This window comes from Poeciliopsis prolifica, unplaced genomic scaffold, assembly GCF_027474105.1.
Source record: "Poeciliopsis prolifica strain line A6 unplaced genomic scaffold, Auburn_PproV2 SCAFFOLD010, whole genome shotgun sequence".
In the NCBI taxonomy this organism is placed as follows: domain Eukaryota; kingdom Metazoa; phylum Chordata; class Actinopteri; order Cyprinodontiformes; family Poeciliidae; genus Poeciliopsis; species Poeciliopsis prolifica.
The window spans coordinates 2,680,139-2,701,555 of NW_026562385.1; the positions used below are offsets into that span (position 1 = coordinate 2,680,139).

Consider the following 21,417-nt stretch of genomic DNA (forward strand, 5'->3'; position numbering starts at 1 on the left):
GTCCAGTTCACATCCATTCCATTATGGATTGATGAGGGAAGACTGCACTGGTGTAGAAACAGAGTTCCCAAATTTACTTAGAGTAACGATAATGCAAAATTTGGATATAGCCACTTGTGCATGGCCACATACTCCAAGAAGTTCTCTGCAAACCATTCCAGAGATACTCAAAGCTTGGAAGTCTGTTATTGAGTCTGGAGAAGGTTGCTGACCTCTGTGCACTCTGAGCTGTCATTCCCAATCAGCTCCATTTCATTGTTTTCTAAGAGTTTGAAGTTATGCACTTGTGGTCAGAGCTGAAAAAAATTACTGAATCACAATTATCACAGAAAAATCAATTTAACCAAAAATAATTATTCAGAAGAATACCAATGCAATATTTAGTAGATCATATTTTAAGTGCCATGGATAGAAATTTGTCATGAATCTGTCATCTGTTTGTTGGAGATTCATGCTAGAAATATGTTTTTAACGGCCGAATTAATAAAGTCCAGAAAAGATGGTGCTAAGATTGCTTTGGAGAAACAGATGGGGGAAAAAAAAATCAAGAGCAATTTTGGTTCTTCAAAACTTATGTATCTCTTCATTGCATTACATGTTTTCTTGATATTGTCCAACTTTACATTTGGCCATGGAAGTGCTTCCACCTTCAGTGATTTGAAGAGGTGAGTGGATGCTAAATGTAGTGTTTCTCATTTAAGTCATGACAAATAATACAAAAGAGAGCGAGCAAAGCATGATAGAGGCATCTTTTTGTTCCTATCATAATGTTCAAAAAAAGATGGAAAGTGTTTCATGTAAAGCCATAGTTTTAGAGGCAATAACTCTTCCTCTGCCACCTACTAAGTACTTTTAAACATTTATTTTTTAAAATTTTGTAATTATTATATGACTTTGGGTTTCAACAATGAATTTTCATCCCATTGAAGATATTTTTTTTTTTAAATCTACAAAATCTGAAATCTTGAATTTATTATTCAAGCTCTCATCTTATATCAAAGACATAAGATGAGAGCTTGTGATGTGGTACTTCATTTTGAAAGCTTCATGTTAAAACATCATTTATCTCTGCAGCTGACAACTTGACACCATCTATCTAAATTCACCACAGACATAATGAGACTTCCTGAACTGACCGTGTTTTCCGAGGTAAACTCCAAAATATTCCCTTTTCTAACGAAAAGGTTGTGCGCCGAGTTGACCTTTGACTTTACTTTTTTTCACAGGGAGAAGAAATGAGCAACACTTGTAGAGAAATTCAACTATTGAAAGTTCAAGAGTGTTTCGCCTAAATGCAGTGGTTCCTCTTTGACAGACAGTAAAGGTCAGGCTACTCAAAGTTAAAGAGGCAGAATCTCCCTCTGCTGAAATGTATCTGGAAAGAATATAAATCATTTGTCATATTTCTTGCTGTCGGACAGGATTTGGCTCTCTCTCGTTCTCTCGCACTTGGACGAAGTTCAGACGTGGTGTGCAACAGGATGAGAGTGACGTTCTCACCGGGCGGGGACAACGCAGACTGTTTGAGGTGGTCTTTAAGTCTGAATTCTGAGTCCAGGAGTGAAACGGCCTGTCAGAGTGATGTATGATACATGTGCGTGTGTGTGTTTAAACAAGAAGAAAATATAAAAGCACATGAATTCTTTTAGTCTGCTTCTCATCCGAGACAAATTGTACCTTGATGTTGTAATATATATTATTAATATTTCCTTTCTTGTAATTATATGTCCAGAGAGCAGACAAGGAGAAAAGGGAGAATGTTGCACTAAAGTGTTCTTCCTCAAAGGGTGAAATCTGCATCATCTTTCCCTAAAAACAAAGCTACATTAGCACCTCTCACTTTCGCTCTCATTGCAGTGCATTGGTCCTCCCAGTCCACCATTATTTTCCTCTTGGACTGACCCTCCCCCAGCCATCTTTACTATGCCTAACTCCACCCTCCAAAACTCTCCCACACCCCCTTGCCCCCGCCACTCGCCTTGCTGCTGCCTCTCCGCATTGATGCCGATAATTGCCAATGAATGGATCTGCAGATTCCCATGGATGTCAGCAGAGCCTTTGGCCTGCTTTGTCACTCCCCTCCTCCTCGTCCTTTCCTGCTTTCCGAGTCTCCCCCTTTTCCGTCTCAGTGAGGATTAAGGGAGAGTGATGGAGGTGATTTGATGAAGTGCGTGAGACTGAAGGATGGATTGCCATGCAACTCCCTCATCCATGTTAACTTGCCAGCCAAGTCCATCATATCATAAGATATGATAATGACAGCGCTTTAAACCTACTGATTTCAATGTAGTTTTAGGGGATTTTTTTATGATAGATCAACATAACCTTACATAATTGCAAAGTGGAAGAGAAATGATACATGGATTTGATAAAAATGTGAAAAATGGGCTTTGTGTTTGTTTTCACTGCTCTTAAACGTGAGATCTTATGTCTCAGTGAGATTTGCATGTAAATTAAGGCAAAACAACAACAGAAAACAGCCCTGATATAAAATCTAACTCAACTAAATCCCTTCAGATTTCCCCTAATAAGTGAATGAATCCCCTTGTATTTTCTACCAGCATAATTATAGTTATTCTGAAAAGGCCTCTGTAGTTTGCTAGCGAATCTTAATCAACACACATAATCATACAAACCAAGGAATAAGTCAGAGATAACGTTTTGGAGATGTTCAAAACAGAATTAAGTAAAACAAAAATTTCAAGCTTTGAACATCAAATATAGTCGTGATCAGTTCATCTGAAAATTGTTAAAATATAGCAAAACTACAAACCCACCACATAAAAAAACAGTTCGAGCAAGGGGAACTTTAGTCACAGAAGCACTCAGGAGGCATATGATAACCCCTAATGATCTGTAGACACAGTTCTGGCAGGAGAAATAACTGTCAGAAAAACTAGTTGAGCAATCTACAAACTTGCTCTATATTAAAAGGTTGGACAGACAAAAGGGAGATCTGAAAGAAGAAGTAAATGTGGAAAATGTAATCTGATCATAACATAAACTGTGTAATTTTTGGCTTACTTCCAAAACTCAATGTTTAGAGGGAAAATGACATTGCACTGCCATTACAATACTCCTGTGGTAACACATGGCAGTGGCAGCATTATGTTGTGGGATGCTTTTCTTTTCCTTGTCAGAGCTGATAGAATAATGGATAGAGGTAAATACAGAGCAAACCCTGAAGAAAACCTGTTAGGACTCAAAGACTTAAACTTGGTGGAGATTCACCTTCCTGAAGGACAAAAAACCCTAAATAAGCAAAGCTCCAAATGTTTAGATCAAAACATATCCATAATGAGCAATAATGGCTCAAAGTTCAATCCTTAAGAAACACTGCAAATTTGTTCTCTCTGAGCCCTTCTGTCTCTTCTTACAGAAGGTTAGATTCTTTGTTAATAACAGGTAAATTTGCTATTCTTAAGATGGTAAAGACAAACTAGACATGAAAATTTAATTGCACCAATGTGTCATTCCAAAAAAAATAAATAAAAATTACTCAGGAGATGTGAGATAAACAAAATGGACAGAATATTTTTCAGAATATATGCAAATACAATTCCTTACATTTCAGCCAGAATGGCCGTTTGTTATGGTCCATTGCATTAAATACCACAGAATTACATTGAAATTTGTGGTTGGCGTTTGAAGAGTACAAAGGTACTGTGAGTACCTTTTATATCAATTTGTTTGCAGTCCGAGCATTAATATATTAATTAATTCATAAGAAATGAATGTATTAATGGTTTTCTTAATACATTAATACATCCAGTGCCAATTAAGTGGATGTTGATCCACTTTATCAACATCCACTTTATCAAGCACATTTGTGGACAAAAATACAAATGAATGACTTAGTCGTGGATTCCTACCACTTTTCATGCGCAAGAAGAGCTGAGTGGTTTGACGTCATGAACTTTGGGAGCCCACGCATCCTTTACATGCCAAAAGTAACCAATACCCTGTCATTGCTCATCAAAGTTTAAGAAAAAACACTGTAGCAATTCTGCCTTCCGAGAAAATCAGAGGTGGGCGCTAGAATTAATCGCATTACACCAGAAGAAAATGTAAGAACAGAGCAAAACAAACTGCTTCAAGAACAACCTTTCATTGGAAAAGCAATTGTCTGGAGGAAGAAACAGAAGAAAGTATTTAAACAGGTTGAATGCACACCAAAACAAGCAATACCGTGCATCTTGCAAAAAGTAACAATCAACATGAAGCATGGACCTGTTCCAAAACCAAGCGGTAATTTCGTCATTTTTCTTTCCCTTTGAATACCGCACCGATTTGAGGAAATGGCTTGGAGTGTGTTTAAAGGCGTCTATGTTGCAGGAGTGTTGGGAACCAAGATGGTTTGGCTCTGAGCAGCATGTCAACCTCACTTCAAATTATCCTCATTAATGACAATTCCAAGAGGAAGTGGCCATTTGTATGTGTGTGATGTTAATATGTTCTGTAAGGGTATTGAATGAACACCAAGATGAAAATTGGCATTCTTAGTTAGATTCCCAAGTGTTGCCCCAGTAAACTAAGAGGGAACTTTCACCGTTTTGAGACTTTAGAAAGATTATCACTTCCTGGCTCATGTTATAAATTGATTAAATAGGGTAAATTGCAAAAACTCCCACATTGTGTAATGACAGAATGAGGTAATTTCATATAAACAGATACCGTGTGACTAAAAACTACAAATCACCAGGTATCATGAGCAAGACAGAGAAGAGAAAGCAGTTCAGGGAGAAAAAAAAATTGCAATTAATGTGTTGATTGCTCAAACAAATTAAAAATATAGTTAACCTGCCTAGTTGAGTATTTACTATCAATTTTAATCTCACCAAGAGGCCATTCTACGAGAACAAACACTCTATTTTTTATTACCAGTGCACTATTTTTAGGGGAAATTATGAAAAATTAAATCAAACCAGAAGAAAATTTACATTTCACAGGCATATTTTTTTCCTTAACTTCTATGCAGAGTTTGCATGAAAAAAATGCAACCTCTGCTTAGAACCTTGAAACTCAACTAAAACATTTCTTCATTTAAGTTTTTGACTAAACTCAAAAAACAGATGAGACCTTTCTGTTAAGAAGCAATGTGTTTTTCTTTAACGTTTTGAATTCTAGAGTGTGTAATTGTCTGGGAAATGTTTGTTACCTTGTGGGTGTGTCCTCTGTAGCGGCCATCTTGGGACTCTGCTAAGGAGGAGGACCACCTCAAACCAAGCTTTTTTATCAAAGCAGCAGTGATAACAGCTGGAGTTTGATTGGCGCGCACACACACACACACACACGCACACAAAAGCAGCATTTTTCTGTAGCTACAAAGGAACCTTTATGGACCATAAGTCTATTTATAAATATATCTGGATATCTGCAATAAATGCCTTTTCAGTTTTTTGGATATCAATGTCAATTTTTTGATAACTTCGAAGATTGGAAGTTTAAAACTTTGGCTGCGAAAAAATCTCCGGATATTGAACAGGCCTTTATCTCCAAAATTACTTTGCTACAATATTTTTGATTTTCCTTTAGTCGAAAGAATGCGTAAGCAATTTGCATGTCTTGGTCAACACATCTGTCTGATTGATTGATCAGTTCTCCTCACATCTCCTACACAGAGAGCTGCTGGGTTCTGAGATTGCAGAGTTCTTAGTCTTGAAAAGAAGCCAGAACCAGCAAATAGACTACTGATCAGTACAAAATGCTCTTGTAAAAATAGAAATGTTATGAAAAATGTACACCCGTAGTTATTCTCTTGGCATTCTACAACTCACTCAAGCTAAAGCTAATTGGCAACAGAGTTTTTGTTGATGTTTTTCTTATGTTTTCTGTCTGTGTAATGTTATCTCAGTGTAAAGGATTCAAGACCTTATATCCAAGAATGTGTTGCACATCCCCCTTCTTCCCATCTCTCTGTATCATTTCCCAAGACTGTTTACCACAAACACAAGAGCGGCGCTGCCTTGGCTCATTATGGACAGCCACGCTGCAATGCGATATACTCCCAAGTCCTGCCCCACTGCTCAGGCCTTGCACTCTTGTCTTTACTACCCAGCATCCAAGAACAGAGGGGTAAGGGTGCTGGTGGTCATGTTAATGTGTTTCTGCGGGGCCTACATGATGTCATCTTGTGGCATGGAGGGGGCCAATCAAACCCTGAGAAAATTATGTCACCTTTTGTTGAGCCGCTCCATTCAAAGCTATAGAAGTGCAGTGAATTGAGAGCTGCATAGAGGTCATTTCCCCCCACCCCAAGAGTTGTGTTTATGTGTATGTGTGTGAAAAAAAAAACAGAAGAAAAAAGAAGCGGGGGAGGCAGACAAGAAGAGAAATGCATTGTGGACATGCTAATGTTGTTGACTATAACCAGAGCCATAAAGATGTCATGAAGCTCAAGTTACAAAACATCAGCGAGAGGGCCCTCGGTCTTCTTTTCTTATTTCATTTTGTATTGTTGTCTCCTTCAGATGTAGTTCTTAATTAATCCATATGATGTTTGACAAAACTTGTCAAAACTACAACAAGCTGGAGAATAAAAGCATGAAGCATACAGTTAGCTTTTTACTGAACTGAAAGTGATGACAACATGCAACCCCTCACAAAATAACCGCACCCTCTTAGCACCTCCACACACGCTCCTTCACTCTTAGAGACGAAGTTCCCCCTGTTCTCAGCAGACATCGATAGTGAATGACATTAGAATAGGAAGTGACTTTGCTGGACTTATTCAGTCTAATTGAAAGCAATAATTATATTTACGCTTTAGGCTGGCATGGGTTTCTACATGTGAAAAAGACCCTGTGGGGATTTTGACTTGTGATTGGTGAAAAACTCCCAACAGTCTGACTCATGCTGAACCAGACTAAGATATACGGTACTTCTCTGTTGACATTATAAATACAAAAGTGACATAAAAATACCTCAGTGCAGAAAAAAAACCTTACTGATCCTCTCTCCTAAAGCCCCTAAGAATTTAACTTGTGATACATTTTCTTTTTAACTCCAAAATTTCTTCTTTTGGCTGCTCTTGCCATAGAAGATCATCCTTTCATCTGATCAACTTTCTTATCATTTCAACCTTTGCCTTGTTGACCATTAACCCAACCTTTTCCATGCCCTTCTTCACCATATATATGAATTAATGAATTGTCTGGGTTGTCTTCCTCTTTTCTCTCTGCCAAGAAGCTCCATCTCCAAGCCCCTTCCCAATGTTTCCACTGCATCTAAACTAACATTTTTTTTTACTTCTACAAATAGGTTTGAGATTAGGCTGGTCTGATTTAAATGGGTTTGTACACTCCCAATAATTAAATATGTATGTATTTAATTTTACAGCTGAAGGGTTTCTGTATTTTGTTTTCTCCTACATATTATGATGTTTCTAAGTTATTTAAGTGCCCAAAGGTCTGTATTATCATTATCATTATTATTGTTTTCGTTAACAATAATGTACAATTAAATATGCATGTATATTTGAAATTGTGTAAATTATATAAAACAATCACAACAAATTTGATCTTAGTTTTTAAATATAGTTCAAATGTTTACATTTTAAAAGTGTTACTGATATATTCAGTATACTCATTCCAAATATAGACACAGAACAGTACAAATAATCACAATTGGAGACAATTCGCATTACATTCCTATCCAAGATTGCATTAAAACCACTGCCCAGAACTGAATAGTTTCTACTACTTAGCTTTGTGAGTGCAAACTTATACTTGCCTAAATCCTTTTAAACCCAAACCTCCCCATACCTTTAAAATAACTGAACCTAACAATGGCAAGGAAGTAGAAAATGAAGATGATCCTGAATCTCTCGCAGCAAATTAATTATGACTTTTATAATTGAGACACCTCCGACAAAACCTGTAACGAAGCAAACATTATAACTAAAAGCAATAAAAGACGCATAGCAGTCATTAAATAAAACAACATCTCGCTGCTTATTAGTCATATAAATTCCCAGGTGCAGCAACAGAACAAACAGACAGCAGCTTAAATACACTTTCTTTTTATTTCTGCTAACAAGTTTTTGCAGACACAACAAAAGGGATGGAGCTATAAATCATCATCATAACGAACAATGTGCCAGGATGATCGGCCTACATTAAAAGACTGCCAATGTGTCACAAAGAAATGCAGTTGGGAGTGTTTTCGGTTGGCATTCATCAAAAACCTGCAACAATGGTGTCTTTGTGAAGGGAACTGGAAGACAGAAGCTGCAGTTCCACTGAATAAACAGGCTCAGCACAGCACCTTGATCTCATATATGTTGATTTTGTTCATCACAAAAAGCATTGACAACACTTAAAATTTTCACATTACAACCACAAACTTCAATGCATTTTTGTGTGAGCACAAAGTAGTGCATAATTGTGAAGTTTAGAATAATGGCCATGCATTATGTGGCATGCATATGTCTTTAGGCTCCCTTATACTCTGATATCTCTAACTGAAGCAAGTTCCTTCCAGAAGGCAGTAAAGTAACACTAAATCATTCCCATGGTAAAATATGGCAGTGGTGGCATCATGCTGCACAGATTTGTTTCTTCAGCAAGGACTAATTGGTCCGAGTCTTTGCCTGGAACTACAAGCCAGGCAAAGAAAACACGCAGGACGCTAAACAGTACAAGAGATTTCCAATTTTTCGAAGAGCTATAATGAAATAGTTTAGCTCAAAGCATTCTCATGTTTTTGAATGGCCCTGTCAAAGTCCAGACTTAAATCTAATTGAGATTCTTTGGCCAGTCTTGATAAAACACAAGCTCTTCATCAAATGTGGCAAACTTTTAGCTACTTTGTATAGTAGCAAAATAGGAAAAATGTCAGGTAGGTAATTTATCAGTCTGTACAATGGCAAAATAAGTAGAGACATTCCCAAAAATCTGTAATTGCAGCAAACTGTAAGTACATGCGCAGAAAAGAGGTTTCAGAATATTATCTGTAATACTTAGAAACCATACCGTCAAGCTCTTTCACATTTCAACTATAAACTATTGTTTTTTATCTAATCTAAAATCCCATTACAATGTATTGAGGTTTGGGGTTGTAAAACTTCAATATAAATACTTTTGTATGGCATTGTACAAAACTGATTTTATGTTCTTTAATTTTGTGCATCTGCAAAAGATGCACAAAATTAAAAGTCAATCAGATTACTATCCTTTAAATGTTCCAGCGGTTGGTGATCCCTTTTCATGAATAAATGTCACAGCCTGAAGAAGCACTGAAAATCAAGAACAGATGCACATGGAGAAACAATATTTATCCAAGTTCAATTCAGGAAAAAATGAGAAAGTCAAACAATGTGTAGATGGTTGATGTAACTGTGGCATTAGCACATTTATTACATCGATTTTTCTACTGAGCATGTATCCAGATGTTGACAGATGTGTTCCACAATGTCTGAGCTGCTGAATCCTCTCCACTTTGCCTCAGAGTTTATGTCACAGCTTTTTTCCGAGTTCTAGTCCTGGCTCGAACCTGACAGCTAGATCGTCAGGGAAGTAGCTCACTTGCCAGGCCAGGAGCGCACAGCTGCTGCTGCAGGAGGATGCAGGTCCACCGACCAGCTCACGATTAGGTGTGATCCTAGAAACATGACGATAGAAAGTTATGATTGACTACGGCCACAAAGAACCAGTTTGAACATTCATATTTTTTTAAGCCGATTTACAGAAAATTCGAAGTGTATACGTTTTTCAGTATTTTTCTTTTAGTTGTACTGCATCATTTCTTTAGTAGTAATGTTTCTATGAAATAAGTGTCTTAAAAATGGAACCTGATGTTTTACTGTATAATGTAGGCACTGTAAAAAATGAATGTATTTAAAAATGGTATATGTTGAATTTAACTGCCTTGTAGAAAAAGAGTTATTTAAAACAAACGTATGAAACCAAACCCAAATCTGGGCTTAGGATATTTGAGGTGGGGTTCTACGGAGGGAGATCTGGCATAGTTAATGTCTTACCTCTGGCAGATATCAAAACAACTTTGACAAATAGTAATCAGAGTATATGTGGTTGGGATGTATTTAAGGCATTGTAGAAAAAAATAATAATTTGAAAAATGTTACAATAGTACACACACATGCTAATCTATTAAATATTTTAGTAATTTCTGATACAAAATGTAGTTATTACATATTACAGATGATTTAAAGGCTGCTATTAAATTATCCTGGACTTAAATAAAACCTTTAGCATAGTAACAGGATGGACGCCTGTTGGTAAAACTGCTTTGATGCAGTAATCCATACAAAAGGAGTCCAAAACAAATCAAGGGCATGTGTTGAACATCATCTGAACATCCAATTTAGTAAGACATTTCTGTATCTATAAAATAGTGCCTGTCTGTTGTGTACGTCATTCCAGATGTCTTTGTTCAACACCTTATTTGCCTCTATGAAGGTTTATTCTGTTGGGCTCATTGTGTACCGCTTAATGTGTAAATTATGTAATCTGAACTTTTTATTTTCTCAGACAAGAGAAAAGTGGCAGAAATCTGGTCAAAGCCTGTTTAACATCTGCAGACAATTCCACTTCAGAAACATCAGAACTATCCCTTTAGAAGGTCTTTTTCTAATGCAGGAGCTTTGAAATTGGCTCCTGCATTAAAAAAAGTTGGAGATTAGCCTCAACAAGTCCAGGCTTGAAGATCTGATTTAAAAGATTCTCATATGTCATTCCAGAGGTTCAAAATAATAAAAAAAAGTGCATGCAACGTTTTTAACAGAGGACAACAAAACAGTTAAAGATAAAGATGAGGTTAGTGAGCAATCTCAAATTAGGTAATGCATGTAGGTGGCATCTTGACAACCCAGACTTTGAGGTACCTGCACTTGTTCACGTAATCTCCCCAGAAAAAAATGACATAATGTTGCCCGCCTCCGCACAGCAGCCACTCAACCCTGTAGTTTTTATGGCAGCAAAGTGGTGTGACCGGCCCGGCTCGCCCGGTCTTTGCCGAAAGAAGGGAAGGAACAATGTGTCAGAGGATAAGTAGTCATCAATCACTATTTCTCATCTTCTTTCTGCTTGTCTGCACCGACAAGCTGGTTTACCTGCAAGGAATCACATTCCACCACCGTACAGGATGTGACTTTTGTTAAAAATCTATGACTATTACTTGCTGCCTTGGTCAGATTTTGTGCTCTTGTACTTGTTTTCTGGATCTTTCTCTCTCTCTGGCCTGGATTCTGGTTTTTCCCTTCCCACGTTTCTTTCCTGCGCCTCACCTTGGAGTGCAGCCAGCGAGAGCAGCATCAGCGCATAGGATCCAGGTCCCAACCTGCCTTTGAGTCTTTGCCTGCCCATCTATATCTTTTTGTGCTGGAGGCTGCAACTAGGGCTGGCAGCCCCTATTGCCCTCTCTCAAAAGCCCATCTACTGTACCCGTCTGCTGGCGCCCAGCCACCCATACACAGTTCCCCTTCACTTACTGACAGAACCAACAAGACAGCAGAAGAAGATATTATGAGCCTTAAAAAAACTATAGAAAATGATTGCTCATCTGAACTCCACTAAAATCACCCATGACCACCGTGATGGGTACACTTATACAGTACCTGTCATTCAGCCTGCTGGCTGCCCTGCAAAATCCCATTACCAAGTTCCTTTGAAGGCCACCGACTCTGTGGTGGGCCATCAAAGCATATCTTCTCAGTTCCACTGAAGGGATCTGAGGCTCCTGTGTTTGAAGTGATATCTCAGTGCCACTGCATTCTTTACTTTGCTGTCATGACTTAGATTACACAATAAAAAAAAAGAGAGAGAGAGAGAGAGAGAGAGAGAGAGAGAGAGAGAGAGAGAGAGAGAAAATGAAGGGTACAAATCCTTTGTCGTTCCCCGGATGACATGCAGTGATCACGTGTCTCAAAATGTCTGTTTTATCAGTAACCAACAAACTGGAGTTGTGTGTGGCAACTGTCAGAATTAGTAATAAGTCTGCAATGTGTGTGAACAAACTCAGTGATGAAGAAGGAGAAATCAGAGACATCTCTACCTTTTAAAACTGTTGAGATAGAGTTTCCATTACTCAGCCTCTTCTCGCTGCTCACCTGGAATGACCTGAAAAAGACAAAAGATGGGGGAAATAAAGATGATTCAGAAAGGCTTTCCTGGATGAGTAAGGAATCGAATTCAGTCTAGGTCTACCCAAACTTGCATTCATAAAGTTCCAACTATGGAGAAACTAGGGTTCATTTTAAAGAACAAAAAATGAAGATAAAACTAAAAATAATAATAATAATAAAATAAAAAGTAAAACGGGCTAGTCTGGGCACTCTAGACACTTCAAGAGATGTCCAAACTTTACTTTGTGTACACTAAACTTATTGCATATTCCTGTTTAATGGCTTGGTAACACAGACAGTAAATCTGCCTTTGAGATGCGACAGCATGTAAATTGTGTATTCACAATATATTATTTGTCCTTAAAGTAAATCCGTTTCAGATGCAAAATGTGCTGGTAATGTCAAAAGTGTGATTTTTAACCTCAGTGGCTTCAAACTGGCCAGGAAGAACAAATGTGTGATACAATTATTGATGAAATGTTTATAACCTCAAATCGGCTCATACAGTGGTTCAGGTGATTTAATTAAAACTATAGATTCGTAAACAATAAAAGAACATCCTGCAATTTCAGACTTTGAAGTATCATATATTGTCTCAAACTAGCCCTGTGTTTAATGTGTATCTCAATTATTTATTGTTCCTATTCCTACTATTCCTTCCCCTAACCCTTAACCCTAGAAAAATAGGATGTCAACTTGGAGTCTCATCACATTGAAATTACTACAAATCACTGCCATTGTGAACTATCAATAGACATGCTATTTGTCTCTGGACTTATCACAGACATACCAGAAAACACATTCAGGCCTTCTGCTCCTCTAACTTCTCAAAATTTTCTGAAAATCAAGCAACCAGTAATTATTTAAATAAGTAATAAGTAATAAATAAGAGCCTCAAACAAGCATGTTGTCAAATACTAACTTGAACCTACTTCACTAGAAGTGACACACAAACAGTACATGAATAGTGTTGATGAGAATTGTTGTTGAAAAAAGAAGCCCACTATTTCTACTTCACTTAGCTTCTAGAGGCTTTTTTTCTTGTCTTGGTATCAGACATTGCAAATGGTGATAATTGCTAAACAGATTAATTTGTCTGAAGGACAGAAAGCATCATTATTTCCATAATTCATGGAGTCATTTAAGATCACATTTGCTTCAAATTAGACATGGTGGGGGATACCATTAGGTTAGTTCTTAATCTTTAGGTTCTTTCTCAACCAGAGGTAGCTTTATAGTTACAAATAGTTCAGGCAGTTTTGCAGTTTTCCAATAAACGGCACTAAAAGTAAAACCTTTATTGGAAAGTTAGCTCAGCCAACTCTGTTAAATTTAAACATTTCTGGGGGGGCCTACAACACTCTGCTTTTTTAATTACACATTATCAATTTAAGTTGTGTTACTATATAAGGTTACCAGGTTCAGGTCAGTATTGGCTCAGTCAACCTATTGTTATTTAGATGCAAACACATTTCAGCCTGAAGCTGCACGAGCTAAAGTAATCACATCTCAGGTCCAAATCCATCCAAACCCAAGTCAAAGGTGCTTGCTGTGTCTAAGTTTCTCTGTCCTGGACAGGTTACCTTGGCAACAAATGCACTGTTTCCGAGTGACACAAAGCCCAAACTCAAAAACCTCCTTTCAGGTTGAAGGCTCCAAGAGTTGAGGGGGAAAACAGCAATAATAAGACAGTGGGGAGAGAAACTGAATACTGGGAAATTGCTTCACAGAGTTCTGGAGGACATGGTAAAATGGTTCTTTCCTTTTAAAAATACCTTTCTCTGGCACCAGGCGCCACAGGTAGTTGTGTCCTGCTTTTGCTTCTTTTATGCCCTTTCTCGTGTTTCAGCTTTTTTTTCTAAGCTATCACACTGTGCTAAGTGAGTTATCATGTACACCAGCTGACTGGAGGTGCATGAGGTTTAGCTGAGCTTCCAATGAGGTAATGTTTAGAGAGGTTGGTGAGCAAGTAGAAGAGTTTGTCAGCTCTTGATTAGCTCAGAAGTGGGGGCCTTCTCCAATATTGGACACCCCTTTGTGTTGTGAGATTACTACCTTATGAAAAACTTCCCCCGCTGACACGCTTGATGGGATCAGAGCTTCGTGCTTATAAGCTCGCCACAGACAGGAAAGAAAACGAACAAATACCAAGCACGCACTTTAAAAAGTGTCCAGACCAGACAAGCATGAAAACTCTGAGGTCACTCCTCACATACAAGATGTGTTTTGCATTAATAAAAAGTCCAATGTGTGGAAACATCAAAGATCACTTAGTACTTCTTAGGTCTCCTATTGTTTGTTATGACCACAAGTAATGATCTCAAGACTGAAAAGAATACATTTATTAACAGGCTAAAGAACAAATAAACATAATGCATTCTATGGTTACATCCTACAACTCATCACTGATGAAAGTTACACAGTGAACTACTACTGTCATCTGAAAAATGTGGAAATCAAATTGAAAACCAAAATAGTGTGTGTTGGATATCTGCCTGAACTGACAAACTGTGCAAAAAAAAATCATTAATCAGAGAAGAAATCAACTTGGCCATAATGACTCTGGAGGAGCTACAGAGATCCACAGTTCTGGTGAAAGTATCTGTGAACATCTGCATTGTGGGTCACTGTTTAAACCTCAACTGCTTGTCATGTAGTGGTTATAGCAAGAAGTTGCTCTGGTTAGATGAGATCATGCCATGTGTGGCAGAAAACTAAGACTTCAACTTAGCCTGAACAAACCACTTCTGAGATAAAACACAGTGGTGACAGCATTGTGTTATGGGGATGGATTTCTCCAGAAGGGACAGGCTGGTCTGTATGAGAGTTCAATACAGAGCAATACTTGAGGTAAACCTCTTCTCTGCTGCAAAAGACTTAACCTTTCAGCAGGAAAACAACATGCAGCTAACACCATGACGAAAACTGTTTGGATTTTATGGTGGGACATGAACAGATTTTTTAAAGATGCTCTCCAACCCAAACTGATTGAGCTGTATTTATTTTGAAAATGGACAAAGATTTCATCCTCAGTCTCTGTGGAAGAGCGAGACATTCCCCGAATGACTGCTGCCTTTAATTTTGTACGGTTTTATTGGCTCTTGTGGCCTTTATTTGAAATTGAATTGAAAGGAAAGTGGGTATTGAGAGAGGGGGCAACACAAGCGGCAAAGGTCATCAGCCCAGTACTCGAACTTGTGACATCTGTGTTCAGAACTAAGGCCTCCATATGTGGGTTGTGCTTAACCCCTGCTCCAAAAAACACTGCTGCTTTAATTGTTACAAAAGGTGGCTATATAAAATATTGACAAAAAACATTACCAAGCTACGCTTTTCAAATCTTTACTTGTAAAATATTTTAAAAATCATGATCAAAAATGTGTGCTAACTTGTGTTGTTGTATACACGCATGTAAAACCACTAAAATACATTGAGGTTTCTGGCTGTGGCCTGGCAAATTATGTCAAAAGTTGAAGGGAACTAATACTGCTGCAACCCACTACAGAAGATTATTTCTATTATTTGACATAACTTCTGATGGTCCATTAGCTCAAATTAATCTATGATTATGAGATAAATGTAAACAGGAATCACAAACAAAAACCTGCCTCGGACAGCAAAGTAGAGTTTTATACTTATTTCCAGATGTGTAATTGGCTGTTAATTAGTGGTGGTCTTAGTTCACATAACCTTCCCCAAACAAATCACAATTAAACCTAAGGCCAATGGAATAAATGTGGCAGCCTGGTTTCGTTGAGCTGTACCGCAAACTTCAACACCTTTCCATTTCTACTGTGTGGCAGCCTGTACCAACAAACACTCATATTTCCACGGAGTGCGTTGTGAAAACAAATAAATGGTGTGTGTGTTTCTGCGCGTGTATGTGTGCTTGTTTTAGCATTTCTCAGGTAGTAATGCCCATTTTTTCCAGTAAATACTACATTGTGAGGATCCACTACTCCTTATGGGGCCCAATGTTCAGGCCCCATAAGAAGACGTCCTGTTTTTCGGATCGGGTTAGGTTTAGTTGTGAATTTGATTTAGGTAAAGTTAAGGGTTAGGCACGTAATGGTAATGGTTAGGTGTAGGTTAAGGGTTCAGGCTATAGAAATGAATGAAGTAATGGAAGTCATTGTCAAAATATAAATGTATAATATGTGTGTGTCTATGCAAAGCATGCAAATAAAAAGCACATGCACACATACCAATCAGGGACACTGGCACAACCTTGCGCCAGCGGTCTTTTAAACCAGTCATGTGAAACGACCCATTCCCTTCTGCAAATCAGATTACATCTCCGTGCTGAGCCGAGGTCTGCATGTACACACCCACATTCAATGCTGAGGGGCTCATGTCCATTACACAGGCACATGCAAAGGCGCACACAACACTCACCCTAATCAGATTTTGTCCTACCAACCCTCCTGAAATTGTGAGAGTACAAAATCCGCCAGGGTCCCACTAAGAAAGAAAATATTAACTCAAAAATGTACAACTCGAATGATTCAACAAATATGATATATTCTGGGACTGCGACCTAAGAATAATGGAGTTCTTTCTATGGGGTTCCCTGAAAATCATAGTGGGCTCTGATAAGCTTCCTTTCACCAGTGTGCCGACTGCTGTTTGGCAGGGCGACTGTGGAATGAGCACATGTGGAAACATGTTTACAGAGCGTTTGGTCTGAATGCAAATGATAGATGATTCGTAAATGATTCAAGTTCTCTTCAGGTTACCACGTATTGAAAACACAAAAAGCACAGTCATTTATTCTGCTTCAATTAGTGTCAAATTGGCCTCAGTCAGTGATTTCAAGTTAAACAACATTAAACAGTCCAGCGAGAGACTCAGTTAGCAGATAAATAAATGCATGGATAGCTGAATCCTTGCAGGGTAGCAGAGTGAGTGTGCAAATATTTCAGGGCTGCTCGTGTCTACTTTGACTATCAGGTGATGAAAGATTTTGACGCTCTGTGAGTGTACTGTAAAGATTTTGGCTCAGAGAAAGGGTGAAATAAGTTGGTTGACTGCATGTTGGGGGACCAGTTCTCTTAATCAAATCCAGACAGCAAGAGGAAGTTCACTCTGCCATAAATAATATACATTACGTCCCTATTCGTGCAAGTAGAAACACGCCAAATACAATACAAAGGGATTTTCTCAAACCCAACTGACAATCAAATCTCTTTTTTTGTTTCTGATTTTATTAAAAATAAATAATTTCTTCAAAGAACTGGCATAAAGCTCATTGTCTGTGCCTTCTTTGCCATAAACAAGTTGTGGGTGGCTGGAAGTCGAGATGGCTGTGCCCTCAATGGTGCGTCAGGACTCTGTCAGTTAGTAAAACTCAATTTTCAGCTCTAGTGGGCTTATTCTGTCTTCACATCGACATCTGAGAAGATCACCAGTGGAGATGGGCAGAGTGGAGAACAGAGGAGCTTAGATTGCACTGAATGTTCAGATAAGGTGACAGGAAAGGGCAAAACAGGGCAGGACAACATGGGAAGTGGACTGTGGTTACTGTTACACTCGGAAGAGATCATTCAACCGTTGGATCATCTTACCCACCTGTGGAGGCCAGGATGTGACTTGGTCACAAAGTACCACAGCAAGGAGTTGAGAATTTGTCACCTCACCCTGAACCTCAGTACGTACAATTATCAACAATTACAACCAACATGGCAGACTGACATGGTGGACCACAGTAGAGCAGGTCAAAGGAATAAACAGGAACAAGTAAAACCTTTAGCTAGTAATAGAAATGTTGGACTCTGAAGCTGCAGCAACCCCAATAGAAATACTGGAATACCGGAATAGAAATACTCAGACTTCTGAAAGCTTCAGAGTTAACATAACAAGAACCTATACTTCACTACAATATTGCTAGACAGGTTAACCATTATAGTGCTAATATGACAGATTTAAAATCAATTTAAAATGTATTCTTAATTAGAATCAAAACTTTACAACAAATTTGAATCTACAAGTAGAAGAAATTCGCCATGTACATGGCAAAAAAGCTAGAAAAAATATCTGGAACATTATTATTGATTCTTTTTATAATTTAGTTTTAAAAGCAAATTCGGTACCAAAAGTGATAATGGAAGGTCAAATGATCTTATTTGAAATAAAAATATCACAAAATATTTGTCTATTAGTTTTCCAAATAATAACAGAACCTGTGACCAGGAGCGGTCACCGTAGCTGTGAGATGTTAGTTTTAGAGCATAGGTAAACGGTTTCATCTATGGTGGGCCTGTACCCTACACAGAGAAAGCACATGTTTTCCATTGTGGTTAAAAGAGATGGGGATTAAAGTGTAGCACAGCCAGAGCCACAGCTATACACCCCATGGTGGGATCACAGTCCTCCCTGGTCTTTGAGCAGTGCTGATGCAGCTCAGTTGGAGGCTTGGTATTGTGTAAGGAGAAGGCATGGTCAAATCTACTTTATAGGTAAGGCCAAAAGAAAAACATATTTATTGGTTTTGAGGAGGCAGACAAGTAGGTAAGTTGGAAAAAGACCCTCAAACAAAAATTATTAGGGTTATGGAAAGGTGTTGAAATGAACTGGATATTGCTTACACAACCCCAAAACTGTCCCAATAAAAGATAGATCACCTTCAAAGCTCATATTAAAAATCATAAAAAGGTGAAAGAATGACGCTGGTTAGAAAAGAAAAAAAAATGGCAAATTGCCAAAAGTTGTTTAATGTTTGACTTTCACCTTGGTGCCTCGAGGTCAACTGGGCCACATTCAGGTACCACAGGGGATAGTTAATGCAGGAGACTGTGACCGTGTAGCCAATTAACAACAGACACTTTATAAAGGCAAGCAGTGCAAGGGACATTGAGCAAGATATGCATAGTGAAGCATATCTGCGCTTACCAAAAAAAAAAAATGCCAATTAACAAACACCACATGAAGTTCTGCTATGACTGCATTGGCTGCAGAGCTTTTACATGAGCAGCAAGTATAACGACTTTGTGTGCAGAGCGAGGAAAGATGTAGGGAGGGCTGAACATTCATTTTGTCAGTTCCACCCAGCAATAGTATCCAGTGCTGAGTGCTTTGAGGGTTGTGAAGTATTTAAGGGTTTGACTACTTTCATATAAGCATATAAAAAGGAAAAATTTAACTGAAACCATTTTTTACACTCTTTACATTTTTAAATATTCTAATGTTTGGTGAAGAAAATGCTTATGCAGACTATTTAGGTCAAATTTGAATTCAAGCTTAATTTTGTAACAAAAGCACACTTGATCACGTAAATTAAGTGACTCTGAATTTCCACCCAAACAAGCAAAACCTGAGCATCCCAGAAAATTAGAAACCTCCATTCTTAACCTTTTGGCCTCCCATAAACTAAAATAATTACATGTATTTTGTCTGTCAGTTCTGCAACACTGGTGTATCCCCTTCTCTTTGTGTTTGTGGGAGGAACTGGGTAGTGGGGATTGCGTGCAGGGCGTCTGAGCAGATTTGCTGGACTTTCTCACCCACAAACACACTGCGGCTGAAAGAGGACGGCATGTTAATGAGTGTGTGCTAGGTTGTGTTTTGAAACTGGAAAGAGATTTACGGAGTGATTGGAATCAGCTCTGAAAAGGTCACGCTGAACAAGTTCATGAGACTAAGTGAATGCAGTTTCGTCTTCAATCCAGGTGACTCAAAGCCAGTAGCTTCTCTACACACTGGTACCACTCAAACCACTTATCCCTCCTTTATGACATCATTAGTTTCCGAATCCAGTGACGCCACACTGACATTTGGTCTCTTTGATTAATTGGTTCCTACAGGGCTCTAGGAGTATTTCCGACCGAAACCAGAAAAGAACACACTTCTTCAGCACTGATTTGTTAGATCTAAACACTCATTTAGCCTAGAGAAAACCACAATCCAGGATGATCTAACATGAAATAAAAAGCATAACTCAATGTAGCTGAGTTTTCTTGAACTCGGTCACAGCTTTATATAGGATGTCAGTATTAGGCGTATCTGTCAAAGTACCTTGACAACAAACATCCAACAAAAACATATCGACATAACACATGGATCATAGCACAAACCTAAATGCATGCCTCTGTGCACATGTTCCTCATGCGTTAATTAGTAAGGATTGCAAATATTCCCATGTAAGATGAAAACTCTCCAACAGTGGAAAAAGGTAGAATGAGGAAAACATGTAATCCAGCTAATCCTGCAAGGATTAGGACCAGGCGAATATCAGCAATAATAAACAAATGACTAACATTCCCGGCCTGTGTGGTTTCAAGCCCCAGGGCTCCAGCTAGAACCCAGCAGGGTCTGGATCCAATCCCTGCTGTTTATCAGTGCACGAAGAAGTGGCCACTTGTGAAACCTCTGTGATAAACGCTTGGGGGACAAACAGAAAATGGCTAACAGAGGAGCCTAACCAAATCACTCCTCCGAGTTGGGGTTGTAGATCAGACCTCAAACACCACAGCCTGATATTCTGGCTATGTTCTTACCACTCTATTTTTCACAGTGACATAGTTTTCTATTACACTTTTTTATATGGGCTGATGGTTTGATATGACCTTCAACATGTTTTTGTGACAAAAATACTCTACTCTGTCAGGCAACATTTGGACTTTTTGTAATTTACAATTACAAAAAGCAAAACTATGCAAGTAAACAAACAAAGGAAGTTGACATAGTACAAATCTGTTTGTTCCAAAAAGGAGTGCACCCACATTGAAAGGCTTTCAACACTTTCAATAGATTTTAATTTATTGTGAATACGTGTCTAATTCATTTACTGACACAACTCAATCGTTGAGCATTATTTTTTATCTGGACTGATTGGGAGATCTAACACTGAACAAATTAAAATTTGATTTATGTGATTACTAAAACCACAGATACTAAAGTTTGCACTTTTACAATCTTTTTTGATACAACCATTTTAGCTTAAAGATATGCTTTGATTAATTAACAGAGGCAAACATATTTTTTTTGTTTTTTTTGCTGTATTCAAAACTACTCCCAATCAATGAACCAATTGTAATTGATGCTGTGGATTAAGGTCAAGTTTTTTTCATTGGGCATATTGACAGGAACATTTTTAACAAATTTATTTCCCTGTCTTATCAGAGGCAAGTTATGCAGTGGATAAGTCAACTGGTCAATCACAGGACAAATGACCATGGATGCACACAATTACATCTAAGGGCAATTGAATGTCTAAAGAGTTTATTATTCCATCTTTAGGACAGAGGAACACTGCTAGAGTACTTTGATAAAGCTCTGGCAAGGTGAAAAAAAAGTTTTTTAAGAAAAAAATCCTTGAAATAAAGTCAGGGACCCTCTTG

General features: G+C 38.2%; 1 long non-coding RNA gene across 1 annotated transcript in view; it reads right to left on the reverse strand.

Moving 5' to 3' along the window:
- Positions 1-8,004: 8,004 nt before the first annotated feature.
- Positions 8,005-21,417, reverse strand: part of LOC129363607 (uncharacterized) — a 51,537-nt gene continuing 38,124 nt past the window's right edge. The window contains exons 3-4 of the long non-coding RNA XR_008606330.1: positions 12,013-12,077; positions 8,005-9,600 (exon numbers count right to left, since the gene is read on the reverse strand). This is a non-coding gene — a long non-coding RNA (uncharacterized LOC129363607). The remainder of the gene's footprint in view (positions 9,601-12,012; positions 12,078-21,417) is intronic.